General features: G+C 35.5%; 1 pseudogene; it reads left to right on the top strand.

The window, feature by feature from the left end:
• Positions 1–23,272: 23,272 nt before the first annotated feature.
• On the top strand, positions 23,273–25,161 carry LOC114908595 (annotated as a pseudogene).
• The last annotated feature ends 673 nt before the right edge of the window (positions 25,162–25,834 follow it).

The raw sequence follows: 25,834 nt of genomic DNA, 5'->3' as shown, positions 1-25,834 counted from the left end.
GGGGGGAGAATAAAGATAAACTGGAACCCAGGAACATGGGCTGGAACCCACAGGACAGACTGGAACCTAAGTGTCTTACTGCCTCCAACTTTATGACATAGCTGTCCTCAGGAGAAAATCGTGCTCTTACCCATGAACTTAAAAAAACGCTTGGCTCAGGACTTGGAGAAGTTGAAGACAGACCTCAGAGAAGGTGGAGTAATTGATGCCTCAAGCCAATGAGACCAACTAGCAGGTAGGTGACAACATGCCTGAGATATAAGACTTCATGCTGCCCTTGCACCAACACTGTAAACAGTAAAAAAAAAAAAAAAAAAAAAAAAAATTGTGCTTCACTTTTACCTTCTAATCTCTAAAATATCACTTTTGTGACCCATTTTAATAAAATATACAATGAAGGGTATTCTGGGAAATGAAATGTAGTTCACCCTAGCCCTGTTGACACAATACAAAGACACAAGCAAAGACTGATATGAAATGGTTTGATAAAAGGAGAATAGGAGTTCATGTCTGATTAGATATATCTCATGGGGTGGAACAATATTAAAAATGAAGAATTCATTAAATTTGGTAGCTGCAATCCAGTACAATGATATTTCAGGGGTAGATTCTGAAACCAGAGACTAAAAATATAAATGGGAATTATCAACAGGAAGAAAGTTCTTTCCAGGAATTTGGAAAGCAAAGGGCAGAGAGAGGAACATAGCTTTGGAGGAACCACAATAAATGTAGTAAAATAATGAAAACAATAATATGGAAGATTTGCAATATAGCTTATATTTAGGGCCTTCTGTAAAGAGCCAGTGAGTGTAGACAAGTTAAAATTTAGACAAGAAGGGAATAATATGAAGAAATAACAATGCTTAGAGGCCAGGAGAATATTATATATAAGTACAAACACATAGGTGGAGAGATAAGTGCCAACCTAAGAAGGGACACATTTTCTCTTAGAAAGAGGGAATAAAAGGTAAAAGCAGAGCTTGTCATAATTAGTCATCACAATATTTCTGAAATGTTCAATTCTATACAGGTTTACTGACACCTAAAAAGTGAATGTTTTATTATTAGTTTTTTTCTTATACAAGCTTTATAATATTGTCTAGACACAATACTATCAATTGTACTTGTGTCTAGACAAATTAAGTCACTTGAAGTTTTATTAAGAAATCAAAATTTTATATAATATTTCCAATATGAAAGCTTACAATATTAAGTGATATATTTTAATATCTCGGTATGTGTGTGTGCTTAGTAAAGATTCTACGTGAGTTGAGTTAGATTCTAAATTATCACTAGGATAATGCAAGTTGAATTGTAAAGCTATTGTACTTGAACTTGTCAAACAGATTCGCAGTATATAATGTTAAATATATTTAGATTTGATAATATCTACGGTTCTAGGATTTGCCGTGTTACCTCTCTGGTGTAAATTGCACTTATTCTTCTAGCAATATCTGTTAATTAAGTGTTCAGAGTACACAAAAACTTTTGGAAATTTTCTAAAATAAAAAAGTAACTTTTCAAGATATATCTAAGGGATTAAAGTTAACTTTGATATGCAGGCACACTTCTTGTTAAAGAAGCAAGTCAGCTATTACCTTAAAAATTAAGGTCACATCTTATTTTGCTCAAGAGTAAATGAAATGACATAGGATAAATAATGTATGCATTATAAGACTAACATATTCTCCATTTTCATCCTGTTAATAATACATAAAACCTATTGATAATCACGTTGCTGTACTTAAATAAACAGTACATTTGAAAATAAAAGACAGAACTTAAAATTCGGGGTCATAACACACCTGCAAAATGTCATTATCCAGAAAATCACTGTGAATCCTTTCATGCATCTTTGAGATAAGACTGCATCAAATGAAATATTATTTAGTTTTGACTTTAAGTCCAACACTTCTGTGATTATAAAAAAGTAAAACAAAAAATGAAATTAAAAAAAAAGTCTCTCTTTTCCTCAAATGTATAACTGAAGCTAAAGTGCATGTTTATTTTAATTTAGCAAAAAGGAAAATGCTTGTCAATCATATATTAAATGAAACAACTGTTAAGATAAGTGACCATAAATTGTAATGAGAGTAAAGTGAATTATACTTAGTCATGTAGAACAATGAGATATTTTCATCACTTCTTTCATGCCTTCATAAATTGAAAACATTCATTTTCTGTCTACTTTTGCCTTTTCGTATCAAATTTTTTAGTTTCCACTCAGAGCACTACTCTTATTTCTGGTGTTCTTTTCTTTGCCATTTTTTCCTTGGCATGTGATTCTGAGCTACCTTTGATAGAGATGACATATTGGTAAGTCTTTAAAGTAAACTATATCTAAGCTTCTAAGAATCTCTCTCTCTCTCTCTCTCTCTCTGTCTCTCTGTCTCTCTGTCTCTGTCTGTCTCTCTCTCTGAATATCCCACTGCTAATATGTACTTCATAATGTCACTTATGAATCAGGGTGTTTTATTTTTTTATTTTATTAATTTTTATTGCAGTATAGTTGCTTTACAATGTGGTGTTAGATTCTACTGTACAGAGAAGTGAATCAGTCATATGTATACATATATCCCTTCTTTTTTGGATTTCCTTCCCATTTAGGTCACCACAGAGCACTGAGTAGAGTTCCCTGTTCTATACAGTAGGTTCTCATTCGTTGCCTATTTTCTTTATAGTAGTGTATATATGTCAATCCCAACCTCCCAGTTCATCCCACCTCACCCCCACCTTGGTATCCATACATTTGTTCTCTACATCTGTGTCCCTATTTCTGCTTTGCAAATAAGTTCATCTGTGCCATTTTTCTAGATTCCACATATAAGTGATATTCTACAGTATTTGTTTTTCTTTCTGACTTACTGCACTCTGTATGACAGTCTCTAGGTCCATCCACATCTCTGCAACTGGCACAATTTCATTCCTTTTTATGGCTGAGCAATATTCTATTGTATATATGTACCACATCTTTATCGATCTGTTGATGGACATTTAGGTTGCTTCCATGTCCTGGCTATTGCACATAGTGCTGCAACGAAAATTGGGGGGGCATGTATCTTTTTGAATTCTGTTTTTCTCTGGGTATATGCCCAGGAGTGGGATTGCTGGATTATAAACCCATGCCCTTATAGTCACCTGATCTATGACAAAGGAGGCAAGAATATACAATGGAGAGAAGACAGTTTTTTCAATAAGTGGTACTGGGAAAACTAGACAGCTACATCTAAAAGAATGAAATTATAACACTCCCTAACACCATATACAAAAATAAACTCACAGTGGATTAAAGACCAAAATGTAAGGCCAGACACTCTAAAACTCTTAGAGGAAAACATAGGCAGAACACTCTATGACATAAATTGCAGCAAGATCCTTTTTGACCCACCTCCTAGAGTAATGGATATTAAAAAATAAATGGGACCTAATAAAACTTAAAAGTTTTTGCACAGCAAAGAAAACCATAAACGAGATGAAAAGACAACCCTCAGAATGGGAGAAAATATTTGCATATGAAGCAACTGGCAAGGGATTAATCTCCAAAATATACAAGCAGCTCATGCAGCTCAATATCAAAAAACAAAAAAACCAACCCCAAAATGGGCAGAAGGCCTAAATAGACATTTCTCCAAAGAAGACACACAGATGGCCAACAAACACATGAAAAGATACTCAACATCACTGATTATCAGAGAAATGCAAATCAAAACTACAATGAGGTATCCTCACACTGGTCAGAATGGCTATCATCAAAAAATCCACAAGCAATAAATGCTGGAGAAGGTGTGGAGAAAAGGGAACCCTCCTACACTGTTGGTGGGAATGTAAATTGGTACAGCCACTATGGAGAACAGTATAGAGGTTCCTTAAAAAACTAAAAATAGAACTGTCATTTGAGTCAGGGTATTTTAAAGGAAAAAACCCTACTAGATTCATAAGCAATACGTGTATAAAAATGATGTATGCAAAAGAAAGTAGTCGATAAACTGATAAAACAAAATCTAGAGTTTGGTGTCCTCAGGAAACTAATAAAAGAAACTGTAAGCTATTTCCTTCCAAGTAGATTGCTGATTTATAGGACTCAGGAAAATCATTTTTAACTGATCCCAGAGTCCTCATGTTAGAGATTGAATGTCTATGCTAACTCATCGTGGGAATACCGTTTCTATGACAAATCCGCTGGAGATTCTGCCAGTTACTTCGTGAGTCTAGAAGGACTCCTCAAGAAAGTCATCAGTGTTATAAATGTAGGACTGAAGCTGAAGACAGCTCATGAAAATTATAGATATGTATTATTGCAAACATTTATAATAGCTTATTGTTTACCCTTAAATTTGCTTTGGCAAAAAAAGAAGGCATAAGATTTTACTGATTTGAATACTCAACAACCCTGTTGTTTTAGGATGCTGTTGTGTTAAGATATTATATATAGAGTACTCAACAACTAATTTTTATTGCAAAAGTTTTTAAGGAAAAACTGACTTAGGAAACTTGGATCAAAATTGTAACTACATATTGCAATTGGCTCTCTCCATCCTAAATCTCTAGAAAGGTAGAACAGTCATGTTTAAATTAATGAATTTATAATCAGATGAATAAATAAAAGTGGAACTACAAGTACTCTTTGAAGGATATTGGGCCATGAGATCTGATTAAAGAAGGGACCACAACACAACATATTTTCAGAGACAGCAGTGAGAAAATGCAGGTACCCCTCTAGGTGCAAGTGAAGGATGGAAGTGTTAGATGTTCAGAGCATAAAGAGACTGGGATGAATCTGCCTACACATTCCTCTTCTCATTCCCTTAGACCAGGGCAGTGAGGGAGGCCTTTGCACCAAGTGTAGGGTCAGAGGCCAGATAGTGTCCTATGGCCTTGAAGAGGAATGGGGAAAAACATACCCATTGCTAAGTTTTGTCCTTTGTGTTTTCATGTTTTAGAATCAGCTCATCAATTAATAATCATAATATTATGATTATTTGGTTGGGTTGCATTGAACCCAAATGGTTTGGTTGGGTTGCATTGAATCTAAAGATAAATTTAGGGAGAATTAACGTATTTAAAATATTTAATCTCATTCATTGTGTATGTATATGTATATACATATACATACAATGTATAGAGACAATGTGTATGAGAGAATATATATATACACACATATATATGAGATATATATATACAAATACACATACACTGTATTCATGGTATATCCCTACATTCATGTGGACTCTGAATTTCTCTCAATAGTGCTTTATAGTTTTCACACCATCCACTAGATTTATTCCTGAGTTGTTGGTATTTTTGACAAAACTGGAAATGGTTCTTCAAATTTAATTTTATCTTTTTTGTTTTGTTGCTGGTATATAAAAATAAAATTGATTTTTATGTAATGATCATTTCCCAGGGAGCATGCTCAATTCATTTATGAATTGTAAGAGTTTAACTGAAGATTCATTCAGCTATTTGAACCAAAAGAAAGTTTCTCTTTCTTATTCCTTTATTTCTTTTTGCCTACCCTATGTCAGAAATTGGATGAGATTTGTAATATAACATTTATGTAAAATTAAGAACTTGTATATACAACCACACTAAATACATTTTAAAGAAAGGAAACAATTCTAAATAAATGGTTGGAAAAGAACTGTAAGAACATACAGTGAATACTCATGGGAATGAAAATGATGACTAAAGGAGAAAATAATAAAATAACACAATATGAGAGGGGTTTTACATATATTGATAGATTTTTATGCCTTGAATTTAGAGGTAAGAATAGCTTATTGCTCTACTTTAAAAGTAAAACAATTTACAATGGAAGACAGTTGCCTTGCCAGATAATGAAATGAATTATTAAGGTTCTACAGCAAAGTAATATGGAAAAAAAGATAAGTCAACAAAACAGAATAAAACACAGAAATAAACAGAAGATGATGTACAAACTGCTATCTAATAGATGAGAAAATTAAAATATGCAGGGGAAACCTGCATTATTATAGATTGGATATCAACAACTGGCATCCCAGTCAGGAAAATAAATAAAATTCTATTATCAACACTTTCTAGAATTTATAGTGAGTACTATTATTATTCACATTTTATGAATGAATAAACTAGCCACAGGGGGAAACACATATACACACACACATCATGGAAATGATTTAAGTTTGAGAACCCATTGAAATTTCACAAAAATGATAAACAAATGAAACTACGTACTATAAGACATCTATAATATCACATACCATTAAAGAAATTTAAACAAATAACCTACTTAGAAACTGAGAAACAAAATTCAACAGTATGATGTTCAAAGTTTTCCTGTCTCTAATTAATTATATTAATATTAATTAGATATATAAACATAGAATATAAAAAGTGAAGTCAATAAAAATTCAAATGGCTAATAGCTATGTAATGAGATGCCCTAATTTATCCAAATAAATATAAATTCAAAACACGAAATTTCATTTTTCTTCCACTATCAAATCTAACAAAATGTACAACTGTATAAAATTTTGTTGAATGTATTTAAAAGAAGATGCCCTCACACCTATAACTAAAAGTGTTAATTAATGACAATTTTTGCAATAAAATTTGCTATATCAATAGAAATTAAATATACATATATTGTTAAACCAAGCTATGTGGCTGACAAGGTCTTGGTGCTCTAGCTGAGTGTCAGGCCTGTACCACTGAGGTGTGAGAGCCGAGTTCAGGACATTGGTCCACCAGAGACCTCCCGGCTCCATGTAATATCAAATGGCAAAAGCTCTCCCAGAGATCTTTAACTCAACGCTAAGACCCAGCTCCACTCAACGACCAGCAAGCTGCAGTGGTGGACACCCTATGCCAAACAAATAGCAAGACAGGAACACAACCCCACCCATTACCAGAGATCCTGCCTAAAATCATAATTAAGTCATAGGCACCCCAAAACACACCACTGGACGCAGTCCTGCCAACCAGAGAGACAAAATCCAGCCTCATCCACCAGAACACAGGCACGAGTCCCCTCCACCAGGAAGCCTACACAACCCACTGAACCAACCTTAGCCACTAGGGGCAGATATCAAATACTATGGGAAGTACGAACCTGCAGCCTGTGAAAAGGAGACCCCCAAAACAGTAAGTTAAGCAACATGAGAAAACAGAAAAACACACAGCAGATGAAGGAGCAAGGTAAAAACCCATCATATCAAACAAATGAAGAGGAAACTGGCAGTTTACCTGAAAAAGAATTCAGAGGAATGATAGTAAAGATGATCAAAAATCTTGGAAATTGAATGGAGAAAATACAAGAAACATTTAACAAGGAGCTGGAAGAACTAAAGAGCAAAAAAGCAATGATGAACAACACAATAAATGAAATTAAAAATTCTCTAGAAGGAATCAATAGCAGAAAAATGGAGGCAGAAGGATGGATAAGTGACCTGGAAGATAAAGTAGTGGAAATAACTACTGCAGAGCAGAATAAACAAAAAAGAATGAAACGACTTGAGGACAGTCTCAGAGACCTCTGGGACAACATTAAATGCACCAACATTAGAATTATAGGGGTCCCAGAAGAAAAAGAGAAAAAGAAAGGGACTGAGAAAATATTTCAAGAGATTATAGTGGAAAACTTCCCTAATATGGGAAAGGAAATAGTCAATCAAGTGCAGGAAGCACAGAGAGTCCCATATAAGATAAATCCAAGGAGAAACACGCCAAGACACATATTAATCAAACTATCAAAACTTAAATACAAAGAAAAAATATTAAAAGCAGCAAGGGAAAAACAACAAATAACATACAAGGGAATTCCCATAAGGTTAACAGCTGATCTTTCAGCAGAAACTCTGCAAGCCAGAAGGGAGTGGCAGGACATATTTAAAGTGATGAAAGGGAAGAACCTACAACCAAGATTACTTTACACACCAAGGATTTCATTCAGATTCAATGGAGAAATTAAAACCTTTACAGACAAGCAAAAGCGAAGAGAATTCAGCACCACCAAACCAGCTTTACAACAAATGCTAAAGGAGTTCCGCTGGGCAGGGAACACAAGAGAAGGAAAAGACCTACAATAACAAACCCAAAACAATGAAGAAAATGGTAATAGGAACAAACATATCAATAATTACCTTAAACGTAAATGGATTAAATGCTCCAACCAAAAGACATAGGCCGGCTGAATGGATACAAGAACAAGACCCATATAACTGCTGTCTACAAGAGAGCCACTTCAGACCTAGGGACACATACAGACTGAAAGTGAGGGGATGGAAAAAGATATTCCATGCAAATGGAAATCAAAAGAAAGCTGGAATAGCAATTCTCGTATCAGAGAAAATAGATTTTAAAATAAAGACTACTACAAGAGACAAAGAAGGACACAACATAGTGAACAAGGGATCAATCCAAGATAAAGAATAACAACTGTAATTATTTATGCACCCAACATAGGGGACCTCAATACCTAAGGCAAATGCTAACCACCATAAAAGGGAAAATTGACAGTAACACAATCATAGTAGGGGACTTTAACACCCCACTTTCACCAGTGGACAGATCATCCAAAATGAAAATAAATGAGGAAACAAAAGCTTTAAATGAAACATTAAAGAAGATGGACTTAATTAATGTTTATAGAACATTCCGTCCAAAAACAACAGAATACATCTTCTTTACAAGTGCTCATGGAACATTCTCCAGGATAGACCATATCTTGGGTCACAAATCAAGCCTCGATAAATATAAGAAAATTGAAATCATATCAAGTATCTTTTCTAACTGCAGTGCTATGAGACTAGATATCAATTACAGGAAAAGAATCTCTAAAAAATACAAACACATGAAGGTTAAACAATACATTATTAAATAACCAGGAGATTACTGAGGAAATAAAAAACTACCTAGAAACAAATGATAATGAAAACACAACGACCCAAAAACCTATGGGATGCAGCAAAACCAGTTCCAAAAGGGAAGTTTGTAGCAATACAATCCTACCTTAAGAAACAAGAAAGATCTCAAATAAACAACCTAACCTTACACCTAAAGCAATTAGAGAAAGAACAAAAAGGCCCAAAGTTAGCAGAAGGAAAGAAATCATAAAGATAAGATGAGAAAGAAATGAAAAAGAAATGAAAGAAATGATAGCAAAGATCTATAAAACTAAAAGCTGCTTCTTTGAGAACATAAACAAAATTGATAAAACATTAGCCAACTCATCAAGAAAAACAGGGAGAAGACTCAAAGCAATAGAATTAGAAATGAGGGGCTTCCCTGGTGGCACGGTGGTTCAGAGTCCGCCTGCCGATGTTGGGGACATGGGTTCATGCCCCGGTCTGGGAAGATCCCACGTGCTGCGGAGTGGCTAGGCCCGTGAGTCATGGCCGCTGAGCCTCCATGTCCGGAGCCTGTGCTCTGCAACGGGAGAGGCCACAACAGTGAGAGGCCCACATACCGCAAAAAAAAAAAAAAAAAAAAAAAAAAGAGATGAAAAAGGAGAAGTAGCAACTGACACTTCAGAAATACAAAGGATCATAAGAGATTACTACAAGCAACTATATGCCAATAAAATGGACAACCTGGAAGAAATGGGCAAATTCTTATAAAAGCACAGCCTTCTGAGACTGAACCAGGAAGAAATAGAAAATATAAACAGACCAATCACAAGCACTGAAATTGAGTCTGTGATGAAAAATCTTCCAACAAACAAAAGCCCAGGACCAGATGGCTTCACAGGTGAATTCTATCAAACATTTGGAGAAGAGCTAACAGCTACCCTTCTCAAACTCTTCCAAAATATAGCAGAGGAAGGAACACTCCCAAACTCATTCTACGAGGCCACCATCATCCTAATAGCAAAACCAGGCAAAGATGTCACAAAGAAAGAAAACTACAGGCCAGTATCACTGATGAACATACATGCAAAAATCCTCAACAAAATACTAGCAAACAGAATCTAACAGCACAATAAAAGGATCATACACCATGATCAAGTGGGGATTATCCCAGGAATGCAAAGATTCGTCAATATATGCAAATAAGTCAATGTGATAAACCATATTAACAAATTGAAGGAGAAAAACAATATGATCATTGCAATAGATGCAGAAAAAGCTTTTGACAAAATTCAACACGCATTTATGATAAAAAACACCCTCCAGAAAGTAGGCATGGAGGGAACTTACCTCAACATAATAAAGGCCATATATGACAAACCCACAGCCAACACTGTTCTCAATGGTGAAAAACTGAAACCATTTCCACTAAGATCAGGAACAAGACAAGGTTGTCCACTCTCACCACTATTATTCAGCATACTCTTGGAAGTTTTGTGTGTTTTTTTTGTTGTTGTTTTTTTTTGCGGTACACGGGCCTCTCACTGTTGTGGCCTCTCCCATTGCAGAGCACAGGCTCTGGACACGCAGGCTCCAGACACGCAGGCTCAGCGGCCATGGCTCATGGGCCCAGCCACTCCACGGCATGTGGGATCCTCCCGGACCGGGGCACGAACCCATGTACCCTGCATTGGCAGGCGGACTCTCCCCTACTGTACCACCAGGGAAGCCCCCTCTTGGAAGTTTTAGCCACAGCAATCAGAGAAGAAAAAGAAATAAAAGGAATCCAAATCAGAAAACAAGAAGTAAAGCTGTCACTGTTTGCAGATGACATGATCCTATACAAAGAGAATCCTGGAGATGCTACCAGAAAACTACTAGAGCTAGTCAATGAATTTGGTAAAGTAGCAGGATACAAAATTAATGCACAGAAATCTCTTGCATTCCTATACACTAATGATGAAAAATCTGAAAGAGAAATTAAGGAAACACTCCCATTTACCATTGTAACAAAAAGAATAAACTACCTAGGAATAAAACTACCTAAGGAGACAAAAGACCTGTATGCAGAAAACTATAAGACACTGATGAAAGAAATTAAAGATGATACATACAGATAGAGAGATATACCATGTTCTTGGATTGGAATGATCAACATTGTGAAAATGACTATACTACCCAAAGCAATCTACAGATTCAATGCAATCCCTATCAAACTACCAATGGCATTTTTCACAGAGCTAGAACAAAAAATTTCACAATTAGTATGGAAACACAAAAGACCCCGAATAGCCAAAGCAATCTTGAGAAAGAAAAACGGAGTTGAAGGAATCAGGCGCCTGGATTCCAGACTATACTAGAAAGCTACAGTAATCAAGAGAGTATAGTACTGGCACAGAAACAGAAATATAGATAAATGGAAGAGGATAGAAAGCCCAGAGATAAACCCACGCACATATGGCCACCTTATTTTTGATAAAGGAGGCAGGAATATACAATGGAGAAAAGACAGCCTCTTCAATAAGTGGTGCTGGAAAAATTGGACAGCTACATATAAAAGAATGAAATTAGAGCACTCCCTAACACCATACACAAAAATAAACTCAAAATGGATTAAAGACCTAAATGTAAGGCCAGATCCTATAAAACTCTTAGAGAAAAACATAGGCAGAACACTCTATGACATAAATCACAGCATGATCCTTTTTGAGCCACCTCCTAGAGGAATGAAAATTAAAACAAAAATAAATAAATGGCACCTAATTAAACTTAGAAGCTTTTGCACAGCAAAGGGAACCATAAACAAGGTAAAAAGACAACCCTGGAATGGGAGAAAATATTTGTAAATGAAGCAACTGACAAAGGATTAATCTCTAAAATATACAAGCAGCTCATGTAGCTCAGTATCAAAAAAAACAAACAACCCAATCCTAAAATGGGCAGAAGACCTAAATAGACATTTCTCCAAAGAAGATATTCTGACATTACAACAAATACATGAAAGGATGCTCAACATCACTAATCATTAGAGAAATGCAAATCCAAACTCCAATGAGGTATCACCTCACACTGGTCAGAATGGCCATCATCAAAAAATCTACAAACAGTAAATTTTGTAGAGGGTGTGGAGAAAAGGGAACCCTCTTGCAGTGTTGGTGGGAAGGTAAATTGATACAGCCACTATGGAGAACAGTATGGAAGTTCCTTAAAAACTAAAAATAGAACTACCGTACGACCCTGCAATCCCACTACTGGGCATATACCCTGAGAAAACCATAATTCAAAAAGAGTCATGTATCACAATGTTCATTGCATCTCTATTTATAATAGCCAGGACATGGAAGCAACCCAAGTGTCCATTGACAGATGAATGGATAAAGAAGATGTGGCACATATATACAATGGAATATTACTCAGCCATAAGAAGAAATGAAATTGAGTTATCTGTAGTGAGTTGTATGGACCTAGACTCTGTCATACAGAGTGAAGTAAGTCAGAAAGAGAAAAACAAATACTGTATGCTGACACATAAATATGCTATCTAAAAAAAATAAAAAAAAAAAAGGTCACGAACCTAGGGCCAGAACAGGAATAAAGAGGCAGACATAGAGAATGGACTTGAGGACACAGGGAGTTGGAAGGGTAAGCTGGGACAAAGTGAGAATGTGGCATGGTCATATATACACTACCAAATATTAAATAGACAGCTAGTGGGAAGCAGCCGCATAGCACAGGGAGATCAGCTCCGTGCTTTGCGACCACCTACAGGGGTGGGATAGAGAGGGTAGGAGGGAGACGCAAGAGGGAGGAGATATGGGGATATATGTATATGTATAGCTGATTCACTTTGTTACAAAGCAGAAACTAACACACCATTGGAAAGCAATTATACTCCAATAAAGATGTTTAAAAAAAATTTATCATACAAATACCATTTGTACATGGATAAAAAGGCATTTGTAAAATTGCAATATTGTTCACATTAGAAAAAAAATTTATAGAAGATTAGTTCCATAATTATTTTATGCCCTAAATGGAATAGTGTGTGCCCTTTGAAATGGTGTACTTCCTTCATGTTTATCACACTTATGTCAATATATATGAATGGAAAAAATCTAGGTACAGAAAGCTGAATTTTCTAGGCCATTTCTCAAGCAATTACAATCATGTATAGTTAGCTTATGCTACTATTTCCAGGAGGTTGTCATTCAGTGGCAGAGATAGAGAGGTGGGATCAAGATGGCAGGGTAGGAAGATCCTGAGCTCACCTCCTCCCATGAGCACCAAGGCTACAACTACATGTAGAACAACTTTCTCTGAGAATGACCATAAAACTAGCAGAACAGCTCTCCTACAATTAAGGAAATAAAGAAAAAGCACATTGGGGAGGGTTGGAGGGACAGAGATGCAATTTAGTCAGAACCCATATGCCCAGCATGGCAACCCATAAGTGAGAGGGTATATTACAAACTCAGAGGTCATCCCTAAGAAGGGAAGGGTTCAAGCCCCACATTGTGCCCATCAGCCATGGGAACTAGCACTGGGAAGATGAGCCCCCATAACTGGCTTTGAAAACCACTAGGTTTTATGAAACGGAGAGCCAGAGGGTAGTAGGAAACCAAGACTCTGCTTTTAAAGGGCTTGCACACAAACTTACTTATTTTGAGTTCTAGTGCAGAGGCAGCTGATTGAAATGCACCTGGTGCTCTAGGTGGCCTGGCAAGACCACCCTAGCATGCCCCCTGGCCCATGCCTGGCTCCAGCTTTAGCACTCCAACCAGTTGTCAGCCCCAGGTGCACCCAGGGAAAAGTCTTAGGATGTACCTGGGACCATGTCTAGACCACCCAACAAGACAGTGGCCCCTGGTGTGCTCTGAGAAAAGCCCTGGCCCACACCCATTCCAACTTCAGCCCTCCATCCAAAGCCACTGGACACAGCAGTTTACATAGGGATATTCCTACACAAGGCCATACCTAAAGACTAGAAGAGGTAAAAGTTTTGCCTATTTCATAGAAATAAACACAGGAAGTCAAACAAAATGAGAAGATAGAAGAATTTGTTCCAAACGAATGAACAAGACAAAATCCAAGAAAAAAAAAAGTTAGTAATACAAAGGTAAGTGCTTTACCTGATAAAGAGCAATGGTTATAAAGATTGTCACTGGGAAAAAATGGAGAACCACAATGAGAACTTGAAGAAAGAGTTAGAAAGTATAAAAGAAACAATTAGAGTTGAAGAATACAATAAATGAACTAAAAAATACACTAAAAGAAATGAACACTAGATTAGATGATACAAAGGAATGGATCAGCAAACTGTAAGAGTAATGGAAATCACTCAAGCTGAACAGAAAAAAGAATAAAGAATTTAAAAAATGAGGATGGTTTAAGAGACCTCTAAAATAACATCAAGCATATTAACATTTGCATTATAGGAGTCCCAGAGGAGAAGAGAGAAAAGGGCAGATAAATTAATTGAAGAAATAATAGCTGTAAACATCCCTAACCAGGGAAATAAAGCAGAAATCCACATCCAGGAAGCATAGAGAGTCCCAAACAAGATGAACTAGATCAAGGAGGTCCACATCAAGACACTTTAAAAGATACACAAAATAAAAGATGTAAAAAACAATGTTACAAGATTAAATGTCAGGGGGAATAAAAATGCAGAGTTGTTAGAATGTGTTCAGATTTAAGAGATCATCAACTTAAAATAATCATAGGTATATGTATATATTTACATAAGAAACAAATGGTAACCACAAACCATAAACCTATAATAGATACACACACAAAACAGAGAAAGAATCCAAACATAACACTAGAGATAGTCAACAAATCACAAAGGAAGAGAGAAAAATATAAGAAGAAAGGCACAAAAATCAATACAAAAATAACCAAAGAGCAATTAAGAAAATGGCAAGAAGTATATACCTATCAATAATCACTTTAAATATAATGGACTAAACGCTCCGATTAAAAGACATAAAGTGGTTGAATGGATTAAAAAGAAAAAAAAACAGATCATATGTATGCTGCCTACAAGAGACTCACTTCAGATCTAAACATAAAGGCTGAAAATGAGGGGATGGAAAAATGTATTCCATGGAAATGAAAATGAAAAGAAAGCCATGGTGGCAATAGTTATATCAGACAAAATGGACTTTAAAACAAAGACTGTAATAAGAGACAAAGAAGGACATTACATAATGATAAAGGGATCAATCCAAGAAGATATAACAATTGTAAATATATATGCATCCAACATAAGAGGACTTAAATACATAAAGCAAATATTAACAAACATAAAGGGATAAATTGACAGTAACACAATATTAGTAGGGGACTTTAAAACCCCACTTACATCAATGAACAGATCATCCAGACATAAAATCAATAAGAAAACCGTGGCTTAAATGACATATTAAACCAGATGAACTTAATATATATAGCACATCCCATCCAAAAGCAACAGAATATGCATTATTTTCAAGTGCACACAAAACATTCTCCAGGATAGTTCACTTCTTAGACCACAAAACAGTCTCAATAAATTTAAGAAGTCTGAAATCATATTAAGCATCCTTTTCTGGAAACAACACTATGAGACTAGAAATCAACTACAAGAAAAAATAAAACTGCAAAAAACAAGCATGTGAATGGCAAACAATGTGCTACTAAACAAACAATGGGTTACTGAACAAATCAAAGAGGAAATCAAAAAGTAACTGGAGACAAGTGAAAATGGAAACAAAATGATCCAAAATCAGACACAGCAAAAGCAGTTCTCAGAGGGAAATTTACAGCAATACAAGCCTACCTCAAAAAACAAGAAAAATCTCAAATAGACAATCTAATCTAGAAAAAGAACAAACACAACCCAAAGTTAGTGAAGGAAAGAAACAAACCAGATCAGAGCAGAAAAAATAGAGATTATGAAAACAATAGAAAAGATCAGGGCTTCCTTGGTGGAGCAGTGGTTGAGGGTCCGCCTGCCGATGCAGGGAACGTGGGTTTGTGCCCCGGTCCGGGAGGATCCCACGTGCGGCAGAGCGGCTGGGCCTGTGAGCCATGGCCGCTGGGCCTGCACGTCCGGAGCCTGTGCTCCGCAACGGGAGAGGCCACAACAGTGAGAGGCCCACATACCGCAACAAAACAAAACAAAACAAAAAAAAACCTAGGAATAAATCTAATTAAGGAGGTAAAAGACTTGTACTTGAAAACCTATAAGACATTGATAAAAGAAATCAAAGATGTCACAAATAAGTGGATATACTATGCTCTTGAATCAGAAAAATTAATACATGTAAAATATCCATGCTACCCAAAGCAATCTACATAGTTAATGCAATCCCTAACAAAATACCAATGGCATTTTTCACAGAACTAGAATAAATAATTCTAAAATGTGTATAGAAACACAAAGACCCTGAATAGCCAAAACAATCTTGAGAAATAAGAGCAAACTTGGAGGCAGCATGCTCTGTGTTTTCAGACTGTATTTACAAAGCTATAGTAAGCAAAGCAGTACTGTTCTGGCAAAACAAACAAACCAGACACATAGATCAATGGAACAGAATAGAGAACAAAAAATAAACCCACACTGATATACACAATTAATCGACAGGAAGGAGCCAAGAATATACAGTGGGGAAAAGACAGTTCCTTCAATAAATGGTACTGGGAAAACTGGACCACTCCAATCAAAAGAATGAAACTGGGCCACTTTCTTACACCATACATGAAAATAAACTCAAAATGGATTAAAGACTTAAATGTGAGACCTGAAACCATAAAATTCCTAGAATAAAACATAAGCAGTACCCTCTTTGACATCTGTCTTAGCAATATTTTTTTGGCTTTGTTTTCTCATGCAGAGGCCAGAAAGGCAAAAATAAACCAATGGGACTACATACATCAAACTAAAAAGACTTTGCACAGTGATGAAAACTATCAAGAAAAAGAAAAAGGCCACCTACTAAATGGGAGAAGATATTTGCAAACAATATATTTGATAAGTGGTTAATATCTAATGAACAAGGAACTCATAAAACTCAATATAAAAAAAAATTAAAAATGGGCAGATGATCTGAATAGATATTTTCCAGAGAAGACAGGCAGATGGTCAGCAGGCACATTAAAGGATGCTCAACATCACTAATCATCAGAGAAATGCAAATCAGAACCACAATGAGATATCACCTCACACTTGTCTGAATGGCTATTATCCAAAAGATAACAAATAACAAGTGTTGGTAAGAATGCAGAGAAAAGGGAACCTTCATGCACTGTTGGCGGGAATGTAAATTGGTGCAGTCACTACTGAAAACAGTATGGAGATTCCTCAGAAAATTAAAAATAGAACTACCATACAATCCAGCAATTCCACTCCTGAGTATTTTTCCCAAGAAAATGAAAACACTAATTCAAAAAGATATATTCACTCCAGTGTTTATTGCAGCATTATTTACAATAGTCAAGATATGGAAGTAACCTAAGTGTACATTGAGAGATGAATGGATAAAGAAGGTGTGATATATCTGTACTATGGAATATTACTCAGCCATAAAAAAGAATGAAATCTTGCTATTGTGACAACATGGATGGGCCAACAGGGTATTATGCTAAGTAAAATAAGTCAGACAGAGAAAGACAAGTACTATATGATTTCACTTATATGTGGAATCTAAAAAACAAAACAAACAAACATAATAAAATGGATCCAGCCTCACAGCTGCAGAGAAAAAACTTGTGGTGCTAGAGGGCTGGGGTTAGGTGGATGGGTGAAATAGATGAAGAGGATTAAGAAGTACAAACATCCAGTTATAAAATGAATAAGTCACATGGATGTAAGGCAAAGCACAGATAATACAGTCAATAATTTGTAATAAATTTGTGCTGTGAATGATGGTAAATAAACTCATTGTGGAGATCATCTTTCAATGTATAAAAATATCAAATCACTATGTTGTACACCTGAAACTAATATAATATTGAAGTCAGCTATACTTTAATAATGTTGTACACCTGAAACTAATATAATATTGAAGTCAACTATACTTTAATAAAAAATATTAAAAAATAAATGGCAGGGGTAACTTCTTTTGGAACACATGCAATATATTTTTAATATGTAAGGGCACATAAAATATATTCTTAAGAATATTCTTAATATTCTTAAATATGAGCAGCTTAGTGCAAAAGACAAAATAATTTCTTTTTATAAAATAGAAAACAAAAATATAATTATATTAAAATAGAAACTCAAATATTAATTACTTTATGAGCAAAAAATATAAGGAACATGGAAATGTTCATGGTGGATTATACACCAAAAATGTAAAAATGAGTATAACTAACACATATGCACATCAAAAGACGATATCAACAAAACTATTAATTCTTTAGTCATTTTCTTTTGGTCGACGTTTAGAAAAGTTTGCATTTCTCTTTTTTGGGGGGCATCTGTATTTTATAAACATTTATTAATTTGCATTTAAAAAATTCTAAATACCTACAGTGATATAAAAAATGTTTTGAAATAAAATTTACAAAATCATAAAACTTAGGCAAAGCCTTGATGTTCCCTCTCTAATACCCCAAACTGTAAAATTCCTTACATTTGAAAAATAGATTCATCTTTCATAAGTACATTCTTATATGTTCATATAATATATCCATTGCAAAAAATAACAACATAAAAATCTTGCCACTATAAGAAAAAAATTATTTGGATTCTGGCCTATTTCTTTCACATTGTTTTTGTTTTGTTTTCATTTATTTGTTGATCATTGGAAAACCCAAGAGATTCTGAATGCACGATGAATTCATAGGGAAAATAATTGAACATTACACATTTGAAAAGTAAGTCTTCTCTCCCTTACTCTGAGCTTCTTAATCCTTCTTCCCATAACAAATAGTGTTACTTGTAATGTGTGCTTGCAGTGAGATTTTACATATAAACAGGCATAGTGTGTGTGTGTGTCTTGTGTATGAGTGTGTGTTAGTCGAATGAATATTTATGTAAAAAGAGAAAACATAAATAGTGGCATTATATACAGTGTTTTCTTCTCATTATTTACTATATATTCAGGTTTTCATTTTACATAACAAAAGAGATATATTATTTTTAAAGGATTGCATATTGTTCTATTGTGTGGCTCTAGGATAATTTAAAGTTTCGGAGTGTTAGAGATTTTGGTTATTCATTTCCAGTGTTTGTTTATACTTTAAAATTTGATCAAATAGTCTCTGTGCAGATACGTCAGTATACTTTGGCTGTATTTTTGGAAGGGAAATTTCTGGATCAAAAACAATAAGCTTTTAAAAAAAGTTCTGATGTATAGTGTTAAACTCTTCCTCATACATTTTAAGTCATTTTTATCAATAGATCATATAAGGTATTTCACATCTCTTTGGTAACAAAAAGTATCTTTGCTATTATTAAACAGAGATTTTTAATTCTGGTTTTAATTTGTATTTCTTTGACCTTAAGAGATATATCATCTTTTCATTCACTGAGTAGTCATTTGCCTGTTTTTGTGCATGTGAATATGTCTGTATGGAGAAAGTCTGTTTATGTCTGCTGTTCATTTTTCCAATAGATTGTTTGATTTACTTTTTTCTCATGAGCTGCAAGAAATCTTTAAGTACTAAGGATATTAATCCTTTGTTAGCCATATTCTTTGCACATATTTATTTGCAGTTTAATTACTCATTTGTCTTTTGACTTGCTTCATCTAATTGTGCCCAGATCCCCTTCAAAAGAAGAATTCATTGACCCAACTGCTGCCTGGGGAGCTGTTAGTTGAGAGTCTTTAGCTGTCAATTTCCTACGAATTGCCTCAGCTTCAGTTTATTTGCTCTCTGCAAGACAGGTCCTTCTGGAGTGGCCAATAACTAATGATTGATTCATTCTGGGGTAAAAAAGCCTCCCAAGGACACTCCTTAATACACACCCTGAACATTAAATTCTGAATCAGAATTTACTTCTCAAAGAGTGCAACTTATGCCACACACACACACACACACACACACACACACACACACACACACACACAGCATTTACAAAGTTGCGATCCCTTTATATCTTCCTTAATTCTATATATGCCTCATCCAGAGGTAAATTCACTCCTCAAGGAAATCTGTGTTCATATATAATATTATATATATATATCTACAAGTGAGGTAAATTATACATTATAAATAATGTAAATTATAAATATATAATTTTTACAAAACATATCTATAAATAATGTAGAGTATCATTTTGCACATTTAACATTTTCTAATATATATCACCACTTAATTTTTTCACTAACTTTTTTCAGATTCAACTATTTTGTTAGAAATGGCTTAGCTCATTCATTTTACCTGCTATAAGGTATTCCACCATATAAATACCCACTGTCCTGCTGATAGTCATTTAAGTTGTTTTCTGTTGTTCACTATCAGGTATATTTTTCATCATGCATATGTGCATGAGTTTCCCTGTAGTACATATAACTAGGAATGGAAATTCTTGTTCAAGCAGATGAAAATCTTTAACATTACTAGAGAATTCCAAACTTATCATAAATGAAATTTCACAAATGTTCTAATTCTAAAACATGTTCTCCAAATAATTTCTTGCTTATCCATGAGATAGGTAGGTGGATGGAAAAATCATCTCCCATTAAACTAGGTGCCAGTTGCATAGTGGGTGGAAGATGAATTCGTGACATTAGCCCTATTTAAGTCAATACCTTCCTCCCACTCCCTGAGGTAGGACCTTTGGAAAGCTTTGTTTTATAATCAATTTTCTGATATTCACTGCTTATCACTGAACACTTTTTTCTCTATTAACCTCATAACTCTCATGCTTATTTTTTTATAAGCATCGTTATGGTAGAAAAGGCTTTCAGGCTATTTTGGCTCTCTTAGGATCTCAGAATTCAAGGTATTTCTGCACTTGCTGTCTTTAATTAAAACAAGGGAGCAAACATATCTTTCCAAAATGTACCTTTTTCATTGTTTAATTGTGAAAGCATGTGAAAACTGGATTTTGCATCTGCTCCCTGTTCCTCAGACACTAAGCTTTACCTGGTCTTCAGACTTTATCATTTCAGTGAGAGCTCTTATTTAGGAGTCAAATGTGTGAGGAAAAAAGTACTTATGGTGTCTCTGCAGGCTTATTCCCGAACCATTTCTGCTTTCTCTGCCATGAACAGCTTTTATTGAACTCAATCTACTCTAACATAGCAGCTCTTCCTCCCACTGTAATTAATTACTATGAAAAATCTAATATCTCTGCCTCATGGCTGCTCCAACTGAAATAGTTTTAGACTGTTTCTTAATGCAGGTTCAGATCCTTCCTACAAGGAAGCACATATATTTCTATACAACTGGATGTCAGTGGAATTCCTCTGGAAAGAATTTGAAATGGTAGAATAAGAAAGAGATGAGTTTGAATCCTCTGCTCAGTGCTTGTGTGCATTCAGTTATGTTAATCAAACTTTTCAAATTTTCAATTGCTTTATCTGCGAAATGACAGTATTTTTCCCTGTCAGGCTATTTGTGAGGATTAACTAGAAAAATTAATGTAAAAATTTCTAAAGGAGTATCTGGCACACAGTAGGCTCTTAATAGCTTTACTTCTTGTTTTGTTTCTCTTGCAGAAACCATTTCTCATATACTTTTAATTAAATGGTAAACCCTTATTTGATTCAAAAATATTTAAAATAGTAAAATATGTGAGACTATTTCAAGTACCCAAATATTTCATTGTAAACTAAAATAACCATATTTAAATTGTTCACTTCTGCATCAAATTATTTCATTTATGTTTTTTACTTATATTCATTGTAGACTTGTAGACTTGATATCTGTATGTTAATATTCTTGGCTTTGTCATATACAGTAATCACTTCTAATTCTATTCTGCTTGATAATCACATTTCCAATATGCTGTATTTCCAATATAATAACATCCTTATACTTCAGTTTGTCTCATATTGGGTCAAAAAATTCTCTCATTAACTCTAGTTAGAGTTCCAGTTTCCAACATTTTGAAGATTCACCAGGTAACTTTATTATGTTTTCCATGATTCATCTTGAAAAATAGCCTCTTTTTTAAAAAGTTTTTTAAGGAAACTCCATACTGTTTTCCATAATGGCTGTACCAATTTACATTCCCACCAACATTGTAGGAGGATTCCCTTTTCTCCACAATCTCTCCAGCATTTTTTGTCTGTAGGCTTTTTGTGAGGTGATACCTCATTGTAGATTTGATTTGCATTTCTCTAATAAGTAGCAATGTTGAGCATTTTTTCATGTGCCTGTTGGCCATCTGTATGTCTTCTCTGGAGAAGTATCTATGTAGATATTCTGCCCATTTTTTGATTGGGTTGTTTGTTTTTTTGATATTGAGCTGTATTAGCTGTTCGTATATTTTGGAAATTAATCCCTGTCAGTCACATTGTTTGCAAATGTTTTCTGTAGGTTGTCTTTTCATTTTGTTTATGGTTTCCTTGGCTTTAAGTTTAATTAGGTCCATTTGTTTATTTTTGTTTTTATTTCCATTACTTTAGGAGATGGGTCCAAAAAGATATTGCTGCAATTTATGTTAGTGTTCTGCCTATGTTTTCCTCTAGGAGTTTTATAGTATCCAGCCTTACACTTAGGTTTTTAACCCATTTTGAGATTATTTTTGTGTGTTGGAGAATGTGCTAATTTCATTCTTTTACATGTTACTATAGGATCTAGCAATCTCAATCCTGGGCATATATCTGAAGAAAACCATAGTTTGAAAAGATACATGCATCCCAGTGTTCATTGCAGCACTATTTACAATAGTCACAACATGGAAGCAACCTAAATGTCCATCGACAGATGAATGGATAAAGAAGATGTGGTACATATATACAATGGAATATTACTCAGAATAAAAAAGAATGAAATAATGCCATTTGCAGCAACATGGATGGACCTAGAGATTATTATACTAAGTGAAGTAAGCCAAAGAAAAATATCATATGACATAGCTTATATGTGGAATCTAAAAAAATGATACAAATTAACTTATTTACAAAACAGAAATAGACCCTCAGACATAGAAAACAAACTTATGGTTACCAAAGGAGAAGCAGAGGGAGGGATAATTTAGGAGTATGGGGTTAACATGCACACACTACTATATATAAAATAGATAACCAACAAGGACCTACTGTATAGCACAGGGAACTATACTCAATATTTTGTAATAACCTATAAGGGGAAGGAATCTGAGTAAGAATATATATATATATATATGTATTTACATACATATGTATTATATATATACACTTTGCTGTACACCTGAAATCACTTTGCTGTACAACTGAAACACAACAACCTTGTAACTCCACTACACTTCAATTTTAAAGAAAAAGAAAGAAAAATAGCCTCCTTTAAAAACTTTTTCTCTTTATCCACATACTCTTAGTCCCAAAATGAGCTTGGATATCAGTGCAGTGCAAGATGGCAGACTTTGTAATAACCTCAGCTGATTCAACAATGAAGGATGACGAGCCAGACCATTTGCCCATAGAAGAAAATGATATAGACAATATGACCACCAGTAATAAAGAATCAGTAAATTCAAGTGGAAATGGAAGGAATGACTAAAGGAGCTCTGACACAGACCTTGGAGATGAGAGAGAACTTCAAAGCAGCTGCTGGAGATAATGTCTGCAACTTCAGTAGTGAAACCCCAAGGGCAGAGGATTTCCCTCTCAAGAAACGGTTGTAATAGTGCCTCTTCAAACCCTGACCGCACTCGCTCTGCCCACAGCCGACAAAGTAGAGTCCTGAAGGCACTGAGGCAGTCTCGCCAAACTGATGTCAACACAGAGCCCTCCCAGAATGAACAGATCATCTGGGATGACGCCACAGCCAGGGAAGAGAGAGCGAGACTTGCCAGCAATTTGCGGTGGCCTAGTTGTCCCACGCAATACTCTGAGCTTCAGGTTGACGTTAAAAAATTGGAGGATTCTCCTTTCCAGGAGCCTTTACATGATTCAGAAATTGCTGAACAGGCTGTGATCCTGGGAACACATGTGTGACTGAAGCCCCTAAACACCCGATCTCTGAAGAACTGGAAACTCCAATAAAAGACAGCCCCCTGATCCCTACGCCTCAAGCTCCAGGTATTGCCTTCCCCCTAGCCAACCCACCTGTGGCTCCACACCCGAGAGAAAAGATGATAACGGTAAAGGAGACTCACGAAGACTTAAAAAAACAGTACGTATTTCAGCTGTCATCTCTGAATCCTCAAGAACGTATTGATTATTGTCATCTGATTGAAAAACTAGGTGGATTAGTGATTGAGAAGCAGCGCTTTGATCCTAACTGTACACACACTGTTTTAGGGCATCCACATCAAAACGAGAAGTATTTACCCTCAGTGGCAGCTGGGAAGTGGGTGTTTTATTGCTCCTACCTTGAAGCTTGCAGGACTGCTGGGCGCTTCATGCCAGAAGGCTAAGAACGGGGAAGCAGTTCCATACTTGATGTTTTGACTGGAATCAATGTACAGCAACGAAAAGTAGCACTGGCAGCAATGAGATGGAGGGAAAAAATCCAGCAAAGACAAGAATCGCGCATTGTTGAGGGAGCATTTAGCAGGTGGAAGATTACTTCACATGTTCCTAGGTCCCGAGAAGCAGGATTCAAATGCCATCTTCAGTCAGGAGGAGCAAAAGTGCTACCTGGTCATTCTGTATCTTTATTTAAAGAAGCTGCACAGGGGCTTCCCTGGTGGTGCAGTGTTTGAGAGTCTGCCTGCTGATGCAGGGGACACGGGGTCGAGCCCTGCTCTGGGAGGATCCCACATGCTGCGGAGCAACTAGGCCCATGAGCCACAACTACTGAGCCTGCGCGTCTGGAGCCTGTGCTCCGCAACAGGAGAGGCCGCGATGGTGAGAGGCCCGCGCACAGCGATGAAGAGTGGTCCCCGCTTGCCACAATTAGAGAAAGCCCTCGCACAGAAACGAAGACCCAACACAGCAAAAATAAATAAATAAACTCCTACCCCCAACATCTTCTTTAAAAAAAAAAAGAAGCTGCACATCTCTTTTGTGACTTTAATAAACTGATACCAGATGACTCGGGAGTTAATACAGAAGAAGCTGCTGCCCAGAATGTGTACTGCTTGAAAACGTAATACATTACTGATTTTCTTATGCAGGAATCCCCTCCTCAAATAGAAAATTACTGTCTACCAGAAGCTGTTTCATTTCTTCAGAATAATAAGGAAACTGGGACTGGATTCTCACAAAAGAGGACAGCTCCTACACAGAAAAATAAAATCGAATGACGTAGAGTATAGTAATTGTATTTACTTAGGTAACAAATGTTAAATGGTTTTTAAATTAATAGCTTGAATGTGACTGTGATGGATTTGTATAGTAATTTAAAGACAAGAACCTGAAGAATTCAGCTTCAGTGTAACAATGAGCCTGCTTGAAGTTAGTTTTAAACACCTGAAATTTTAATCATTGAAATATTAACTATTCCTGAATGGAAAGTTACCTGAAATAACAAAACACAACTCCTTAGCTAGCTTGTCATTAAACCATATTGACATGTGTATGGGGCTTTTTGTTATTTATTTTCTTGTAAATATCTGAGTCTGTAGCTTAGTGGAAGCTTTAGCAAGGTGATTGATTTTGCCTTAAAATGTCTGCTTTAATTCATAATAACAAGGAAGTTGTCAATTGAGATTTACTAATGTTTTCCCTGATTTTTAGCTTCTCACCATTTTACCTCTTTTTAACAGGAGCCTGGGCACAAGGTTTAATGAGGAATTGAGGCTTTCAACTTAAATGTGTGTGTATACACATATATTCATATACATGAATATGATGTTTGCCAAGTTTGGGTGACAAAACTTGGAAAACAAAGACAAAGAATAAAAGTAGTGACTCAAAGTAGTTGTTCAAATTGATAAGTTTTTAAAAAGAAAAGCATTCTGGGGCATATACCCAGAG

The sequence above is a fragment of the Monodon monoceros genome, unplaced genomic scaffold, assembly GCF_005190385.1.
Source record: "Monodon monoceros isolate NGI ecotype Baffin Bay Population unplaced genomic scaffold, NGI_Narwhal_1 Super_Scaffold_4, whole genome shotgun sequence".
NCBI classification, from domain to species: domain Eukaryota; kingdom Metazoa; phylum Chordata; class Mammalia; order Artiodactyla; family Monodontidae; genus Monodon; species Monodon monoceros.
This window is presented reverse-complemented; position numbering and strand designations above follow the sequence as displayed.